This window comes from Mobula birostris, chromosome 9 (genome assembly GCF_030028105.1).
Source record: "Mobula birostris isolate sMobBir1 chromosome 9, sMobBir1.hap1, whole genome shotgun sequence".
NCBI lineage: Eukaryota > Metazoa > Chordata > Chondrichthyes > Myliobatiformes > Myliobatidae > Mobula > Mobula birostris.
Window position 1 is genome coordinate 125,040,275 of NC_092378.1, and position 19,464 is coordinate 125,059,738.

General features: G+C 42.1%; 1 protein-coding gene across 1 annotated transcript in view; it reads left to right on the forward strand.

Annotated features, from left to right (window-relative positions):
• Positions 1-17,122: 17,122 nt before the first annotated feature.
• abat (4-aminobutyrate aminotransferase) overlaps positions 17,123-19,464 on the forward strand; it is a 193,663-nt gene continuing 191,321 nt past the window's right edge. Inside the window, exon 1 of the mRNA XM_072268745.1 lies at positions 17,123-17,253. The gene's annotated coding sequence lies outside the window, so the exon portion shown is untranslated. The remainder of the gene's footprint in view (positions 17,254-19,464) is intronic.

Here is a 19,464-nt window from a genome sequence, read left to right on the forward strand (position 1 = left end):
GCACAGAGAGTTTGAGAGTGCAGTAGTCTGGCTGACGACAGAAAGTATGGAGGATTTAATCTGCTTTTACAGGAGGTTGTGCGGAGCAAGGCGTCCATGACCTCCTCTTTGGAAGGCATGTGCACTTATTTCCAAAGACTCATCAGGATCTCCCTAATTTAGGTAACAGCTGCTGTGGAGGCACTTGCTGCAGCCACACGAACTCATTCTCCTTCAATGAATTCTTGCAGTGATTTGGACTCTGCCACGTGGGAGCAGATTGGAGTTCTAAATTATTCCCGAATTACCACCAAGGAGGTGCCAATGTCCTCATTAAGCAGAGACATGTTATTTGTGAGCAGGTCATTCTTCTCACTGAGCAGTGAGAGACCACGTGTGAGTAGCTTGTAATTCCCAATAGACAGAAGGATTTCACCACCCAGGATGTGTCTTCTTCACGTACTATCATCAGAGAGGAGCTATGGGAGCCTGAAGACACGCACTCAATGTTTTAAGAGCAGCTTCTTCCCCTCTGCCATCAGATTTGTAATTGGTCCATGAACCCACGAACGCTACCTTGTTATTCATCTTTTACACTATTCATTTATATTTGTAAATTAATATTAGTTTTTTATGGCTTTCACTGTACTGCTGCCACAAAGCAACAAATTTCACAAAGTATGTCAGTGATAATCAACATGATCCTGATTCTGAGTAGCTTTTGATTCCGCATGAGCAAGGGGACCATTTGCGCCCTTGTTTGAGCAGAGAGCTGCCACCCAACAGATTGTGTCCATACAAGACTACGGGTCTCCTCTACATGAGCAGTTCCTTGACCTCTGCCCCAATTTACACACTTGTTCACTGAGAGTAGAACTAGAACAGGGAAGTAACTCACTGAAGCAACAGGAAGCAAGTATTTATGATTTGGGGTCTGTAGGACAAGTCAGTTCAGGATCTGGAAACTGAATCTGCTTCCCCGAGTCACAAGTCAGCTTTAGTTGTTTTTTAATTGTTCTTTCGGTTTATAAGGATGGTTTTGGGACAGAGAGGGGATTTAGGGGTCAGGTTGAAGATTAGGGAAAGGGATGTGGGCAAATTAGAGGTCAGGCCAAAGTCTAAGTCTCTGCTTTGCATTCAAAGACTAGCAACACGGACGCAGAATATCAATGATCAGATGTCGGACCAGCAGAGAGTGGACGAGGGCCTTTTCAGGTCGAGTTGTCAGCAGGTGCCAGAGTCAGATTTCCATGTGGGAAGGAAGAGCAAGGTCCAATAACCCACTTGGTTTATGAGTTGCTGAATCGGAGTTCGAGGCCTACAGTTTGGTGATTGATGCCAAGGAACAAGGCCCAAGGATCAAATCAGAAGTTTGGAAGTCGAGGTCTGTTGGCCAGAGCCAAGTCTACGAATCTCTGTGAGCTGCCAGGGAGGCTGAGGTCCAGTGTCTGCAGGCCCAACTCCATTGGAGTCTGGATGTCTGTCCTGGGGTTAAATGTGTGTACGTGCTTGGGTAAGAGGGTGAAGCGGGGTGTATTTTGCTGTTGTTGTTTTGTTGCTTGTTGTGTTCTGTGTTGTTCTGCTGAGCACTGTGGGAATGCTACGTTGGCACTGAGATATGCGACAACACTCATGGGTTCCCCAGCACACCCTCAGGTATGTTGGTTGTGAATACAAACAACACCTTTCACTGTATGTCTCAATGTACACATAACAGATAAACTGGAATCTTAAATCTTGAAACTGTAGAGCAGTCAAGAGTCAACAGATCATTGCATATGAAAAATCAGCTGTTGTGTAGGTTCAGCGAAATAATGTCATCCCTCGTGAGCTAACAAATTCATCCGGTAAGATGGTGGTGTGTTCATCCGGTAAGAGGAGGAGGAGAAGATGGTGGCGCGACGCAGCACGCACGGCCCCTCCAGTGAATGATATCTGTAATCTGTCAAGTAGGGTACCGTGCACAATTCTGATTTGATGGAGACAGAAGTGAGAGTACAGAGGAACATCTGGAGAAACCTCTGAAATGCCCGCTTCGCTGCCGCTGCTACTGTGTGGTAACTGGAATATCCGGAGCTGAAGGCCCCGAATCCTCGGCTTTGCTTGTTTCGGCGGCCGGGGCAAGGTCGAAGGCGCTCGGCAGAGGATGGCATTTGGGAGGCTGTATCAGAGGGACCGGTCAGAGGCTTGAAGTTTTCAGATGGATGGAGTCAGTGTCGGCTGTGGTCGGCTGCTTCCAATGCATCCGCAGTTGTCGGTGCCTGGAGGTTTATGGCAGGGAGTTTCTCCCTTTTGCTGCCTGCTATTGGGGACTCGGGAGTCGATCTGGACTTGAGACTTTTTTCTACCGTGCCCATGGTCTGTTCTTTATCAAATTATGGTATTGCTTTGCACTGCTGTAAGTATATGTTATAATTATGTGGTTCTGTCAGTGTTAGTCTTTGGTTTGTCCTGTTCTTCTGTGATATCACTCTGGAGGAACATTGTATATTTCTTAATGCATGTATGCATTTCTAAATGACAATAAACGAGGATTGTGTGTTCTCATAATCTAATCTAATCTAAATGCAACATTCTCCGGAGCCAACCAAAGGTGTTTTTGCCTTCCTTAAACATCTTTTTTTATGATTCCAAGACAATGCTGGACATTCAGAACTTCAGATACTACAGGTCTATCACAACAGTGAGCTGCTTGTTGGCAGTGGAGCTGGACTTGGTACAGACTGTGTTACTGCCTGCTGCAGAAAGGCAACAGCGTCAATGCGCGAAGGTGGTGTGTAATGTAGCATGAGTGATTGTCTTGCACATTTCTCTTGTGATCACAAGACTCTTTTGGACATTGGTAATGCCATTTGCTTATTGGTGAGGCAGATGGCAGGGGAGCTGCGTGGCTTTGGTTATAGCAAGGACTGGGCCTCGAGCTGCGGGCTTGCCTGTTGCAAGCAGTCTAGAAGAGGAACTGCCAGAGGTGGTGTGGTACAGCGTCCATGCTGGGTTGGAGGCTGCCCTCTCCTGCCAGCTCTGTTCTCCAGTGTTTGTTCAGTGGAAAACAAGCCGGATTGTATGTGTGCATATGTATGTTTGTCTGCAGATCAAGTCAAGTTTATTGTCATTTTGACCATAAACTGCTGGTACAGAACACAGTAAAAACGAAACAACGTTCCTCCAGGACCATGGTGCTACATGAAACAACACAAAACTACACTAGACTATGTTGAGACAGCACAAGGCTAAACTAGACTACGTAAAACAACATAAAAACTGCACTAGACTACAGACCTGCACAGGACTACATAAAGTGCACAAAACAATGCGCAAAACTTGGATGCCATCTGCTGTTCAGACAGGACTGTGACTGTAGGCTATTAGACCATAAGACCATAAGACATAGGAGCAGAATTAGGCCCATCGAGTCTGCTCCACCATTCAATCATGGCTGATCCTTTATTTTATCTCCTCTTCAACCCCAGTTCTTGGCCTTCTCCCCAGAACCTTTGATGCCATATCCAGTCAAGAACCTATCAATCTCTGGCTTGAATACACCCAATGACCTGGCCTCCACAGCTGCATGTGGCAACAAATTCCACAAATTCACCCCCTTTGACTAAAGAAATTTCTCCACATCTCTGTTTTGAAAGGGCGTCCCTCTATCCTGAGGCTTCATCCTCTTGTCCTAGACTCTCCCACCATCATCCTTTCCACATCTACTCTGTCTAGGCCTTTCAACATTCAAAAGGTTTCAATGACATCCCCCCAATCCTTCTGAATTACAGCGTGTACAGACCCAGACCCATCAAATGTTACTTGTATGATAACCTTTTCATTCCTGGAATCATCCTTGTGAACCTCCTCTGGACCCTCTCCAATGCCAGCACATCTTTTCTAAGATGAGGGACCCAAAACTGTTCACAGTACTCAAGGTGAGCCTCACCAGTGCCTTATAAAGCCTCAGCATCCTTTCTCCTGTATTCTAGACTTCTTGAAATGAATGCTAACATGGCATTTGCCTTTCTCATCACCGACTCAACCTGCAGGCTAACCTTCAGGGTGTTCTGCACAAGGACTCCCAAGTCCCTCCGCATCTCAGACTCCTGGACTTTCTCCCCTTTAGAACATAGTCCACACATTTATTTCTACTACCAAAGTGCATGACCATTGTTATTCATGTCATGTCAACACTCTTGAGTGAAGCCTTGAGGTTATGTGATTCATTTTGGTTAAAGTATACCTTCAATGCACGAGGGCACATGACTGTGAAATAACTGGATCCATATCTAGCTGCCCTGTTATTTGGGTGTTAACTATATATGATTGCCAAGAAAGAGCTGATTGCTTTCTTACGGATTTTATTCCCTGCCTGCTCGTCTCTTCTGTTCTTGATCGGAGGAAAGATTCCTCTAAAACTTTGAGCAAGGTTGCTTATGAGATGTGATTATGTTACCCTTTCTCCAGGGGAACTCTCTTTCTACGAGGAATTGGACGTGATAGGAATAGCCAGCGCTCATGAAGAATGATTGCTCATGTAGAGCCTGAATCAGAATCATGTAGAGCTTGGGATACGATGATTCGAACTAATTGTTGCAAGCTGAGTGAAACACTGTTCTTCAATTACTTATTTATAGTTCAGAAATTCTGTTCTATGTGGTCTTTGAAATGGTCAATTGATGTAATGGGCTCATTTGGAGTCGCATGAAAGATTTCTCATTGTTGAGAAATGATGGTTGATTTTCAACAAGGTGTAAAAAGCTGCAGCATAACTTCTAAATTTTTTTTTGGAGGAAAGAAAACAAACATTCTGTTAGGCATTTTGACTATTTCCTATCCATGACATTTGATGAACCCCTTAAGTATCTTTAGGTCTTTATTGTTTGTAGTTTTTAATTTGCTACAATTTTCCTTATTATGCTTACTCAAGTTTTTAATATGTTTATAATATTATACATCTATCTGTACTGTTTAGAATGCCACGAGTTATTTTTTGTGTATGAGCAACATTGGATGAAGTTGTTTTATACCTTAGCTGAATTATTAACATATGCAATAAATCACTGAAGCCCCAGTACACTTTCTTTGGGATAATACATGCTGTTAATTTGGGTAGCTCACCTCACCACTGGGTGTCCTGCTGGTCAGCCAGTTTCCTAACCAGTTCCGTAATTTGTTTTCAACAGTATGACGTCTATCTTTGTGTTGGATTTCAATGAATGCTTTCTCAAAGACCAGATAACTCCTAGCCAGCAATGTAATTGTTTCTTTTTTTCACATTCCATAATGTACTGAATAGAATGAGAATTGTGTTTACTATCACCGACATATGTCAGGAAATGTGTTGTTTTGAGGCCATACTGCAGTACAAGACATAAAAAATTACTATAAATTACAATTTAGAAACAAATAGTGCAAATGAGGAAAAGCAAGGTTGTGTTCATGGGTTCATTGAACGTGTAGAAATCTGATGGCAGACGGGTAGGAGCTTTTCCTGAAATATTGAATGTGGGTCTTCAGGCTCCTGTACTTCCTCCCTGATAGTAGCAATCAGAAGAAGCCATGTCCTAGATGATGAATGTCTTTAATGATGGATGCCACCCTCTTGAGGCACTGCCTTTTGAAGACATCCTCAATGGAGGGAAGGTTTGTACCTATATTGGACCTGGCTAAGTCTACAACCCTCTGAAGCCTCTTCTGATCCTGTGAACTGGAGCCTCCATATCTCACGGTGATGCAGGCAGTCAGAGTGTTTTCCACACTACATGTGAACCCTGCACTTGCACAAGTCATCCTACATATTCTTTAAATTGAATTGACTTTATTTCTTACACCCTTCATATACATGAGGAGTAAAAATCTTTACCTCCGTCTCAATGTGCAATGTGCAATTTATAGTAATTTATAATAAATAGTATGTACAACAGGACAGTCAATATAATATAGAAATTCAATTGTATAAGTATGAATTAATCAGTCTGATGGCCTGGTGGAAGAAGCTGTTCCGGAGCCTGTTGGTCCTGGCTTTTATGCTGCAGTACCGTTTCCCGAAAGGTAGCAGCTGGAACAATTTGTGGTTGGGGTGACTTAGATACCCAATGATCCTCCGGACCTTTTTTACACACCTGTCTTTGTAAATGTTTTGAATAGTGGGAAGTTCACATCTACAGGTGCGCTGGGCTATCCACATCACTCTCTGCAGAGTCCTGCAATTGAGGGAAGTACAGTTCCCATACCAGGCAGTGATGCAGCCAGTCAGGATGCTCTCAATTGTGCCCCTATAGAAAGTTCTTAGGATTTGGGGGCCCATACCAAACTTCTTCAACTGTCTGAGGTCAAAGAGGTGCTGTTGTGCCTTTTTTCACCACACAACTGGTATGTACGGACCAGGTGAGATCCTCAGTGATGTGTATGCCGAGGAACTTAAAGCTGTTCACCCTCTCAACCCCAGGTCCATTGATGTCAATTCTTTGTATTGTTTCTAAATTTTGATTAGGTTCCTCAGGAGTGCCCGACTATATACCAATTCACAACGTTGCAATCACTGTGATGTATGCTTCCCAATAACTAGCAGGATCTAGAGGAACAGATATGCAGGCTGATCATGGAAAGATATAAAAACGATATGGTAGTTGTGATTGGCTTTATCTTCCCCCGTATCAACTGGGACTCCTTTGGTGCCAGAGGCTTGGATGGGGCAGAATTTGTTAAGTGCATCTGGAGGGTTTCTTGATACAGCATGTATGTAATTCAGCTAGGGAAGAGGTCATACTGGACTGTGATGGATGACACTTGATAAGCACACTCCTTACACACAGGCATTTACACACACAAAAAAAAATTGCTTTGTCTTTCTGTTGTCATTGCGCTGACTGTGCGCACTTCAAGGTCTTCCCCAGGTATATTCGAAAAATGGGTCCTGAAGTGTTGGCTTTATGGCGCCTTTCTCACCATATATGGTGGAATATTTTTTTTAGTGATTGGGGATATGTAAATGTATATATGTTGTCTGTGTACTGTATTTAAAGTATTGTTTGTTTTGTAATACCATTGTAACTACATTGTGGGGTGCATCATTTTCTAATTCATGTGTCAACTTAAGTTAAGTTTGTGGATAATTAAAGATGGGATGTTCTGATGCCTAAAATAACGGGGCAATTCACTCTCAGTAGCAGAGAGGGATCAGGGCTGCCAGGAGTTCACTCAGGACAAAATAGTATGGAGCTATTTGTTGTGTTTTCTGGTGGATATCTTTTTGTAAATATGGGCAATTTCCTTTTTGCTATTTTCACTAATGTTTATAAGTTTGATTTTTGATGCACTTAATAAACACCCTTGCGCGATGGTGCTAGGTGACTCCAGCCACCTTTTTCTTTGGTCATTATCCACGACCTAACATGGACCTTGACCTGGGAAATGATCCTGGCTAGGAGATTGAAGTTTTACTAATGAGCTGTTTGAGAAGAGTAATCACAATTTTGTAAGCTTTAAGATAGTTATGGATAAGGTTAAGTCAGGTTCTTGGGTGAAAATGCTAAATTTGCGGGAAGGCTAATTACAACCATATTCAGCAGGAACAGGGAAAAGTACATTCGGAACAACAGAAAGTGTGCAGATGCTGGAAATCCAAGCAACACACACAAAGTGCTGGGGGAACTCTGCAGGCCAGGTATGGAAAAAGTACAGTCAGCATAATGGCTGCTTAGGAGTAAATTCACATGTGACATGTTGGAGACATCTGGTTAGAGATCAGGACCAGCATGTTCCTGTAGAAAGAAAGACAAGGTTGACAAGGTTAGTAAATTGGGTGACTAAGGATATTGTGTATTTAGTCAAAAAAGAAAAGGAAACATATTCAAGGTTTAAGAAGCTGAAATCTGGCAAGGCATGTGAAGAATAGAAAGGAAACTTCGGCAGAACTTCGGCAAGGAAATCGAAGAGTTAAAGGGGGCTATGAAATATCGTTGGCAAGTAGGACAAAGAAGAATCCCAAGGCATCTTATATGAATCTTAAAAGCAATAGGATAGCTAGAGGAAAATAGGTCAAAGGGAAGAATCAATGTCCAGAAGCATTGGAAGTGCGCGAGTCTTAAATTAATACAGGTAGTTTTGCTATAATATGATAGTTACATTCTTAAGATACCTCACATTATAGAAAATCAGTTTCCTGAACAGGCCATAGTTCAAGTCACAAATTTAAACAGCCTTTCTTTGGTTATGATATCATTATAACCATGCAGATCATGTAATCCGAATACTATTTCCTGATCCTTCAATGGCATTATTGTGACAATGGTATTCCAGAGGGATCAGTAACAGAACTCCTGTTGTGTGTGATATACAGAAATAATCTGGATGAAAATACAGGCAGTCTGATTGGTAATTTTATTGGCAATATGAAAACTGGCTGAGTTTTGGATAGTTGTTAAAGAATACAGTAAGATATAGCTTGGTTAGCTATTTGGGTGGAGAAATGGGAAGTAGAGCTTAATCAGGACAAATGAAAGGTGTTTTACTTTGGGAAGTCATCTGCAAGAGAAAGATATACAGTAAGTGATAGGACCTTCACCTCCTCAAAAAGCTCAATCAAGTTAGTAAGCCCAACTTCCCTTCACAAAGCCACGCTGATTGTCCCTAATTAATACATGGTTTTCCAAATGTTCATAAATTCAATCCCTAAGAATCCTCCCTAATAACTTCACTACCACTAACATGAGAGTCACCAGTCTATAGTTTCCCAAATTATCCCTATTCAGTTTTGTTCATAATGGAACAACATGAGCTAGTCTCCCGTCCTCTGGGACCTTGCCTGTGACTAAAGAGGTCACAATGAAATTGAATCACGGACCCAAGAATCTGATCTCTTGTCTCCCTCCACAACCTGGGATGCATTCAATAAGCTTTGCAGATTTAACTACCTTAATGTTCTTTTAGAGACCTAACAGCAGCTCTTTCTCAATCTCAAAAAAGATCTAGTATATTAGCACTCTCCATGCTAATCTCCCTGTCCTCCATGTCCTTCTTCTTGGATGTAAAATACTCATTAGTCATCACCCACATCTTCCACCTCCAAGCACATGTTTCCTCCTTTATATTTGAGTGGTCTTCCTTGCTTCCTAATTATCTTTTTGCTTTTGATGTGTGTAAAGAATGCATTAGAATTCTCTTTAACACAAGAGATTCTGTTGTCGTTGGAAATCCAGAGCAACATGCACAAAATGCTGGAGGAGCTCAGTAGGTTAGGCAACATCTATAGAAATGAATAACCAGTCGACCTTTTGGTCGTAGAACCTTTATCAGGACAGGAAAGGAAAGGGGAAGAAGCCAGAATAAAATGGTGGGGGAAGAGGGAGGAGGATAAGCTAGAAAGTGATAGGTGAAACCAGGTGGGTGGGGGAGAGGAGAATGAATTAAGAAGCTGGGAGATGATCATTGAAAAAGACAAAGGACTGGAGAAGAAGGAACCTGATAGCAGGAGAGTGGAAGAATTCTCTTTAATCCTACTTGTCAAGGAGCTTCTGGCTCGTCCTTTCTTCAATTCTTTTCTGGCTGTTTTGTAACCCTCAACAGCTCTGTTTGAGGTTAACTTCCTAAAGCTTACATATGCTTCCTTTTCCTTCTGGACTAAATCCACCACTTCTCTCGACATCCAAGGTCCCCTTAGCTTGCCATTCTTCTTACTGAAACATACCGATCTTGTCCTCTGTGCAGTTGGTCTTTAAACACCCTCCACATGTCAGATGTGGACTTGCCCAAAAATAGCCATTCCCAATAACTCTCCCTAGCTCTTGCCTAATGCTCTCTCAATTTTCCCTGCTCCAATTTAATACTCACCCACCAGCTCTAAACTTAACTTTCCTATAACTATCTTAAAATTTAAGGAGTTCCAATCATCGTTCCCTAATTGATCTCCCTCTGAAAGGTATCACTACTCAACACCAGGTCCAGTATGGCCCCTCCTCTTATTAGAATATTGATTCAAGAAATCCTTATGGATGCACCAAACAAACTCTGCCCCATCTAAACCCCTTACACCTAGGAGTCACAGTCTATATTAGGGAAGTAAAAGTCACCCACTACTACAACCATGTTGTTTTTACACCTTTCACTAATCTGTCTGCATATCTGTTCCTCAATGTCCCAGGGGTTGCATGGAGTTGTGTAGTTTAGAGTGATTATACATTTCTTATTTTTGAGTTCAACCCATTGAGACTCAGTGGATGAGCCTTCCATCGTGTCCACTCTGAGTGTGGATGTGATATTGTCCTTGACTCCTCCAAACACCCTTTAATCTCCTCTGTATATTTCCTAGATCATTAAAAGACCTGGAACATTAAGCATGCACACCGGTTCCTTTCTGAACCAAGTTTCCAATGTAGTCACAACATCATAATTCCATATTCTGATCCATGCTGTAAGTTGATCACCCTTGCCCAAAACTTTCCTAGCATTAAAATACACACAAGTCAACCCATCCATTTCATTGTGCCTATTACCTTGCTCTTGCCTGTTCTTACTGGTCATGATGTCTACCTTCCTCTAAACCCCTCCACTTTCTGACTTAGTGTTCTGATACCCATCCTCCCCTCCGCTAAACTAGTTTAAACCTGCCTGATTGGCATTAGCAAACCTCCCAGCCAGGATATTTGCTCCCCTAAACTTCAGGTGCAACCCATCCGTCTTGTATATGTATCCCCTGCCATAAAAGAACTCTAATGATCGAAGATCCTGACATCCTGCCCCCTGCACTAGGTCCTCAGCCATGCATTGATCTATTCTATCTTTCTATTCCTGCCCTGGTTAGCATATGGTACCAAGAGTAGTCCAGTAGTTACTAGTTTCAAGATCCTGCTTTTCAGGCTCTTTCTTAACTCCCTATGCTCACTGTGCAGGACCTCTTCCCTCTTTTTAGCTATGTAATTAGTGCCAATGTGCACCACAACCTCTGCTTGCTTACCCTCCCCCTCAAGAATGTCTGCAGCCTCTCTGAACCAGCCTTGCCCCTGGCACCTGGGAGGCAACACACCATCCAGTCCTTATAGACAGGAGCTGCAGCTGGGTGCACTTCCTACAGGAGAAGTCATCAGATACACTGGCAGTCTCCCTGATCACCCACATCCTCGAGGAAGAGCGTACCACTGCCCTAACTGACTCAGCTCCTCTCAAACAATAATTCTAAGGAAAACCTCACCTGCATCTAACTGCTCACATCTGGGACGCTTATTTCTGACAAAGAATCCCAGACCTGTAATGTCAATAAGTTCTCTTTTCAATAGTTCCCTAATTTCTCTTTCTCTTCATGAAAGGTAGTGTGACGTGCATAGTTTTCCAATCAGTTCCCTAATCACAGAAACTTTGTAAGTTTGTAAACTTATATTGAGAGTTTGAATGTTGCTCTCATCTGCTTTCTTTAACAATTTTAGGGATTTCACATTCTTTGGTATCAATATTTTCTCCTGTATATTCTTGCAGTTAATCATTTTTAGTCTTCAGCATTTTAGATACCATCCTCTTCCACCACTCTAAACACTGATGCAATGCAATTATTCAACATGCTTGTTTCATTATTTTTATATGCAAGTTCATTATTACCAATTTTCAAATAGCCACCTGCTTGAGTCACCTTCTTGTTCCTAATTTATTTATTTTAAAAGATGTTGATGTGGATATTACTTGCACTTTTCTTTTCACGTTCCTTTTTTGGACTGTAAATCCTGCTGGCTGTTTTGTTGCCTTCTGTTGTTCTCAGTGTTATTGCCTGGCACCAATAATTCTGCTAATTTGACAGTCTTTTGGTTCTTTAGCTATCTTTGGCTTTTGCCTCTTCAAGATAAAAACTGGTTCTGCCCATCTTAAATTCTCTGTGAACATACTACACTGATTGCTGAATGAATTGGTTTGGCTTTCTATGGACAGTGTTTCTTTCAACATTAACTGAACCTGTTTTGTATTCTTCCCCTTCAAACATTGCATGCAATTTGATAGCATTATGATCACCACTAGATAAATGTTTACACACAGTTAAAATGTAACTAAATCTCTCTCGTTACTTATAAGTAGATACAATACTTGCCTTTCCAGTAAGATGGTGGCGTGTTCGATCACAGCAGCTTCTATGAGGCCAACCAAAGGTATTATTGTCCTTGTTAATCTTATTTTTTATGATTTTGAATGGTGGGCTTGAGATACATCTCTACTAAAGGAGATGTAAGGTGCTCTTTTCCTCCGCTAGCCTGCAGGTCACCCTTGGGCAAGGTGTAGCACATAGTTAGCCTTGCGATTAAAGTCACATGGAACCATGGGAGCCAGCGCTGGATGGTTGTATGAGCAGCATCTGCATACCAGAATTCCTGGTTATGCCACCTCTGATGCCAGGCAGACAGTCTGAGAAGAGTATTGATAATAGCTGGGGACAGTCATCTCGTAAAGACACTGTCCAGAAGGACCACCCACATCATACAACATGGCATATAAAGATGATGATGATTTTAGTTTCGCAAGACCCTGCTGGATATTAAGAACCTAAAGTACTGCAAGTCTACCCCGTCAGCAAGTTGCTGGTTGGTGGAGAAACTGCAAGAGTTCGACTTGGTGTGGATCGTGCTGCTGACTGCGTCAGAGAGGAGTCCGTGCACGAAGGCAGTGTGCAGTCTAACATCTAGTGATCGTCTTTTTGGTATTTGCCATTTCCACCCTGGGAAAATGTCTCTGTTATCCACTCAATATTTGCATCTTATCATCTTGTACACCTCTTTCAAGTCACTTCTCATCCTCTTTTACACCAAAGAGGCCTAGCTCGCTCAACCTGTCCTCATAAGGCATGCTCTCTAGTCCAGGCAGCATCCGGGAAAATCTCCACTCCACCTTCTCTAATGCTTCCACACCCTTCCTCTAATGAGGTGACCAGAACTGAATACAACCCTTCAAGTGTAGTCTAACCCAGGCTTTATAGAGCTGCAACATTATCATCCACTCCTGAAATCAATCACCTGACTAATGAAGGCCTACTCACCAAACACCTTCTGAACAACCCTATCAGCTTGTGAGGCAACTTTTGAGAGATCTATGGACATGAACCCCAAGATCCCTCTGTTCCTCTACGCTGCCAAAATTCCGGATATTAACCCTGTATTCTGCCTTTAAATTCAACCTTCCTAATTGAATCCCTTCACACTTTTCCAGGTTGAACTCCATCTGCCACTTCTCAGCCCAGCTCTGCATCCGGTCAATGTCCCATTACAAACTATGACAATCTTCCACACTATCCACAACTCCACCAACCTTTGTGTCATCTGCAAACCTGCCCTCCAACTTCCTCATCCAAGTCATTTATAAAAATCACTAACAGAACAGATCCCCATGGAACATCACTGGTCACTGACCTCCAGACAGAATACACTCCATCTACTACCACCCTCTGCCTTTTATGGGCAAGTCAATTCTATACTTATGATGAATCATAAGTTAATATCAAGAAACAGAATCTCATCTTCCATATTGGCACTATACAGTCCTCAGGACTAAGACTAAGTTAGTTAATTTGAGGTAACCAGCTTTTTCAGCTGCAGAATGGGCCAGTTCTGATGATAGGTCATCAGACAGAAACACTAACTCCGTTTCTCGTGGCTCGGGTGCTGTACGATCTGCTGAGTATTTCAGATATTTGCTGCTTCTGGCTGAGGTTTCTATCATCTGTAATGTTTTGAATCTACAGTGGGTATTTCACAGTTCTAATATTTTTTCCTCTTTTTCTTTACACTTCTCTGTTTTAATTAATCTCTTTCCGTTTACATCTCCTCCTCCTGTGATTTAACAAACATTCACACCTCCGCTCACCTGGCAACACGACAGAGTGTGCCGAGTAGTCTTTTTTGGTCTCCACCAAGTGTGCAATAAACATTCCTTATTGTTTTCTCCACACCCCCTCATACTTTGCAAGTTAAAAATGTTTGATTTCTAACTTCTTTCCATTTTAAAACAAGTGCACTGCTTTTCTCCCCAGAGCTTTTAATCTCAGTGTCACAGAAAGCAAGTACATTGTATCAGTTGATATGGATCTCTGTCATGGGTCCTCATTGTCCATCTCAGCTGAATTCTCTATTCCCTCTTGCAATGAGTTACATGTGAACCTGTTCAGATCCTGCACCTTCTCTGAGGTATGATCAGAGCCAAGTTGTTCAGATCCTCCTTTCTCTTCTTTGTGAGTCAGTCTGCCATCTATTTGCAATCCAGTTCAATAACTCTGAGCTATAAATATGTAAGATGCAGATGCCTACCTACAATATATTTTATCATATCAGACCCCTGAGCAGAACCTCCTGCAACTTTAGTGCAGAGACACAACTTCTTCTTACATACATTCAGTGGCCACTTTATTAGGTATACCTGGACACCGGCTCATTAATGGAAGTATATAATCAGTCAATCATGTGACAGCAACTCAGTGCATAAAAACATGCAGGCATGGCCAAGAGCTTAAGATGTTGTTCAGAGCAAACACCAGAATGCAGAAGAAATGTCATCTAAGTGACTTTGACCGTGGAATGACTGTTGGTGCCAGACAGGGTGGTTTGAGTATTTAAGAAATTGCTGATCTCCTGGAATCTTCACAGACAGTGGTCTCTAGAGTTTGCATAGAATGATGTGAAAAACACAAAAAAAAAACATCCAGTGAGTGGCAGTTCTCTGGGCAAAAATGCCCTGTTAATGAGAGGGGTCAGAGGAGAAAGGCCAGACTGGTTCAAGCTCTCAGGAAAATGACAGAAATTCAAATAACCATGTGTTACAACACTGGTGTGCAGAACAGCATCTCTGAGCACACAAGTGTTGAACCCTGAAGTGGATGGACGCAAACATACTCTTAGAGGCTACAGAGGATACCTAATAAAGTGGCCACTGAGTGTATGTCAACCTTTGTTATCTATTTTTATATGTTGTTTTTTAAGTTATTTATTAAATTAATTATCTTGTGGTTTTAAAATACAGTGGGTCCAGCTAATTTGGGCATCAATTAATCAGAGCAGCTGTATATTTGGTACACTATGCTGCTTAATTGGGGCAGGAGACTGTTGCTAAACAGTTTCTAACTAGTGTCTGTCATGCCATTAGAGACTACATTAGAGCAATCAGTTTTAAAAGGCGTCAATTTGCACGTTTGTATTCAAAAAGCAGTGATTTTTATTACTGATAGTTGGCAGGAAATAAGCAGTAAGGCAATCTTGCTCACTGCCATCTCAAGCATTCAGTCTTGGAGATGACAGAAATGGCCAGAAGTGCAAATGAAAGGATTTCACTACTTCAGCAAGTTAGGAATATTGAAGATATCAACAATGATCTTCCTTTTTGCAATGAAAATGAAGATTTGGAGGATGCAATTGTCTGAAGCATTGTACGATGCCAGTCCATTATCTGCACTAGGTGTCTGCACTGATTTTGTTCATTTACAGTCAATTAAAAAAAACTCAGCAGATGATCTGTTGATAACTATTAGAAATTAATACACAATTTTGTAGTACTGTAGAGGTATTGGTATTTTTGTCATTTGTTCTGTATTTCATTTAAATACATAAATTGTTACTCAGTTAAAACAATAGTTTGTCTTTGTTATACTTTATAAACTTCAGCTAATTGAAGCAGCTGCTTAACTGGGCCAAAATGTACTGATCCTGGTGTGTCCACATTAACCAATATCCACTGAATACCTACTTCTTCAAGTTTCTGTGAATAGCTAATAGTATGGGAGGCAAAACTACAACTGTTTTCCCCCTTTACTTTAAATCCCCACTCTTACCAAATGATTGACTTTGCACACCATGGACAGTGCAAAGTCTGTAAGGCCATTCAATGATGTGCACTGTGTACTGTATAATCTATGGTGGAAAGCTGCAGCTTTTGTTTCAAATAGGTTACGGAAGTAACCATGTGCCAATGAGATAAATTCAGAGATCCTTGAACCTTGGTGATCTCCAGTTTACCAACCTGCATAACAAAATTTCTTACACATTATCTTATAAAAAATTAACAGCAATACAAAATTATTTAATACCATTCCTGCATGCTGAGAATGATTGGCTCACAACATTGCCAATTGAATGAACAGGTTTCAGTGTTGTTAATGGGACAATTCAGTGTTTGTTGCATTATGGAGATACCCAATACCCTGACAACTTGTTTCTCTACATATCTTGACAATGCTCTGTCAGCCTGTGAATATGATGGTCCTCTGTACAAAATAAGAGGTGTTAAAAGCCTCAGAGATCGTGAAGGATCTTAATAGAGTGGGTAGAATAAGGACCTACTGTTTGGCAATATGAGACCTCCTAAAACAGATGAGGTGATTTTCTTTCTTCTGATGTTTGTGGGTCTTTGGATTTCTCCTCTGCAAAGGGAAGTCAAACCTGAGTCGCTGAATATATTTTAGGGGAGGCTGTAAACTTTTAAGCTAAAAATAGGTGAAAGGTTACCGCATATAAGGAAGAACTGGGTGCTGAGATTAAGCTCAGGTCAATCACAATTTTACAATGTGTGGGAATGGGTTTGAAGGGCCGAGTAGCCCGTTCTTATCTCACATTGGTATATTCAGAACGGATTCACCGATTTGAGACGCTTTGATACATTAACGTTTATAGTCATTGTGCCATCTGTCCTTCTGTCTTCCTCTGTTGTTTAACGCTGCATCTTGCTTGAATTATAAACACAAAATAATTTGCAGATGCTGGAAATCCAGTGCAGCACATACAAAAAGCAGGGGGATCTCAGAAGGTCAGACGGCATCTCCGGAGGGGAATAAGCAGTCTGCGTTTCGGGCCGAAACCCGAAGTCCTGATGAAGGGTCTCGGCCTGAAACATCAGCTGTTTATTCCCCTCCACAGATGCCGCTTGACCTACTGAGTTCCTTCAGCATTTTTGCGTGTGTTACTTTCTCGAATTGATGTATGTGTATAACTGACGGCAACGTAGAACTTTACGAAAGGACGGTAAAGCAAAAAAAAAAAGACGTGCTCGAGATGATTTGGTGTTTGGAGCAGCTTGGAGAAAGAGAGCAAGGGCTAGCGTCAGAGCGTTATCAGTAAGAACACGAAAGTGACAGTGGGTTGTGTGTCAGTCACTGCAGGCCTGAGCTGTCATTGGTTCATTCGCTCCGGACCACAGTTTGACAGTTGATTGAATTTGTGCAGCGACCGGGAGCTAATTATTAAAAGGGACTGCTTACAATAATTGCTGTCTCTCACCTCGCCCCAGAGCTCCCTCAGCAACGAATGCTGATTCACGTTTGAAGCACCTCGCAAGGTAAGCACCGCCTGCTTTAGAAGCTACCAGTGATCCATGTTTCTCGCTGCTTGTTCTATCGTTTTGTACAAAGCGCCCGTGCTTACTGACCGGGGAATGAGCACTGGCAGTGTATGGAAGCTCGGCAGTTTCAAGCAGGAACCGGTTTCTGGTGGCTTGAGTGTGTTGCATCAATGCATCGGAAATGGGCGGACTGTGACTGGGATAGTGTCCGGCCCCCGATCCGGCCGAATCCCCAAGATTTCAGACTTGTTTTTGTTTTAACACCTCGGTGGTTCCAGCGGCTTCAATAAGGCAAAGCTAACCCGCAATAAAATATATGTTTTTAATGTTTCCCGTCTACAATGGCAAATCCTATCAAAAATGCACGCAGCTACATATTTTTTTGTTGAAAGGCATCGGTGGATGTAAGGTTTTGCTTTGATTCATAAACGCTGGAGTAAATATTGTATTTCCCTGCATGTGGAGACTTGCTAAGAGCTGAGGATACACTTGTGTAGGTGGAAAGTGGCTTGTCTTTTTGTGGTTGTTTACGAGATGCCCACATCGTCATTCGACGGTCGAAGTGCCATGAGGATGATTTGGAATTAGCCCTCTTCAACAAACACCTGGGACCCCCAAGGGTCACTATGGCGAGTAAAGAATTTCACTTTTCATGAGTCAACGCAATTAAAGCTGAGCTCAATATCTTTTTGTTAAAGTTCAGATCCGATCTCTCCCTCTTCACTCCTCGAGCTCACCTTTTCAATCAGATTCACTATTTGATTTTAACTAACCTGCAAACCCGCTAATAACCCTCATTGCCGTGTCCCTGCTGCTTGGTGCATTTGCGAGGTGGTAGCTTTAAAACCGTCATCATCTGATCATCGGCACCAAGTCGCCTCAGCGATTCCGACCTTGTCATTGCATATTCGAAGAAATCCTGAACATCTCCGACAAAAAAATGGGTGAAGTTACATATAGTGAAGGATTCACTAGATCATTTATTTCAATGTGTGTGTAAGCTTGCAGGGAAGAAAAGTACGGATTTTTTATATTTATAAATATTGTAATTTGTTAATATTTTAATTTAACCTAGCTAGTTTTAATTTTTTACAAGAAGCTTTAATACTTTAGTTTGCAGGTACTTTTCTCATGTTCTTGGAGGAGCAGACATGGCCATGGAGGGGGTGGGTGCAGGCATGTGACAGGCATGTGACAGGCAAGCGTGCATGAGCTTACCTGCATTCCTGACCACCAACGAGGCAGCTACTCAGGCAGTAGCTAATAGTAAGCCTACATGATGTTAACCTCAGATTTCTCTTTCTCACTACCTACTTCACCTTCATCCTTTCGTTTCTACAGATACCCCTAACGTGGGGAAAATGGTTCTGACAATTTATCCTGTTTATGCATCTAAGTATTTTATATACCTCTATCTGGTTAGCCCTTGGTTTCCTTTCCTCTAGGGAAACCAACCCCTGTTTCCTTTAATTCTTCTGCTCTTACATCATACTGCATCACCGGGAAGATCTCCCTAGGTCAGGAGTTCCCAACCTGGGGTCCACAGACCCCTCGTTTAATGGCCAGGGTCCATGGCATAAAAAAGCTTGAGAACCCCTGCTCTAGGTTGCTACTACTTCCACCTCCACTTCTGTCTGTGGTTTCCAGACTCTATCTCTGCAGCCTGCTGTCATTTTGTTGGTGAAGAGGAGGTCCTTCTATGACATGTGGCTGCACAGTCTAAAGTAAACCATCCTAACCATGAATTTTGATGCCCAAGTTATCTCTCATATCATCTAGGAAAAACTCAGCAACCAGCAGCTATCCATTGATTTTCCCTGATGGCTTGTGGGCAGATATCAACTGCGCTTCCACTGAATGAAGGTAGCCTACCTGTAACCAGGGTGCTACACATTGACCTACGATACTTCCTGCCATTCTTCACATGACGGGTGTTTATTGATAGAGTGAAATCTTTTTCAGCACTTGTACATTACAGAGTTGAATGCACATTAGTGGCATACTGCACTAAGGAAAAACATGAAGAGAGAGCATTAATAGCTACTTAGTTGTAAAAGGGATGGCAAATTGAGATGCTGGGTCAGAATTTGCAGGGAAATATCAGCAATTCTGCACTGAACCTGCTGGCGTTGCTCAGTATACACTCAGTGGTCATTTTATTAGGTACCTCCTGAGTGTATGTTTGTGGTCTTCTGCTGCTTAGCCCAT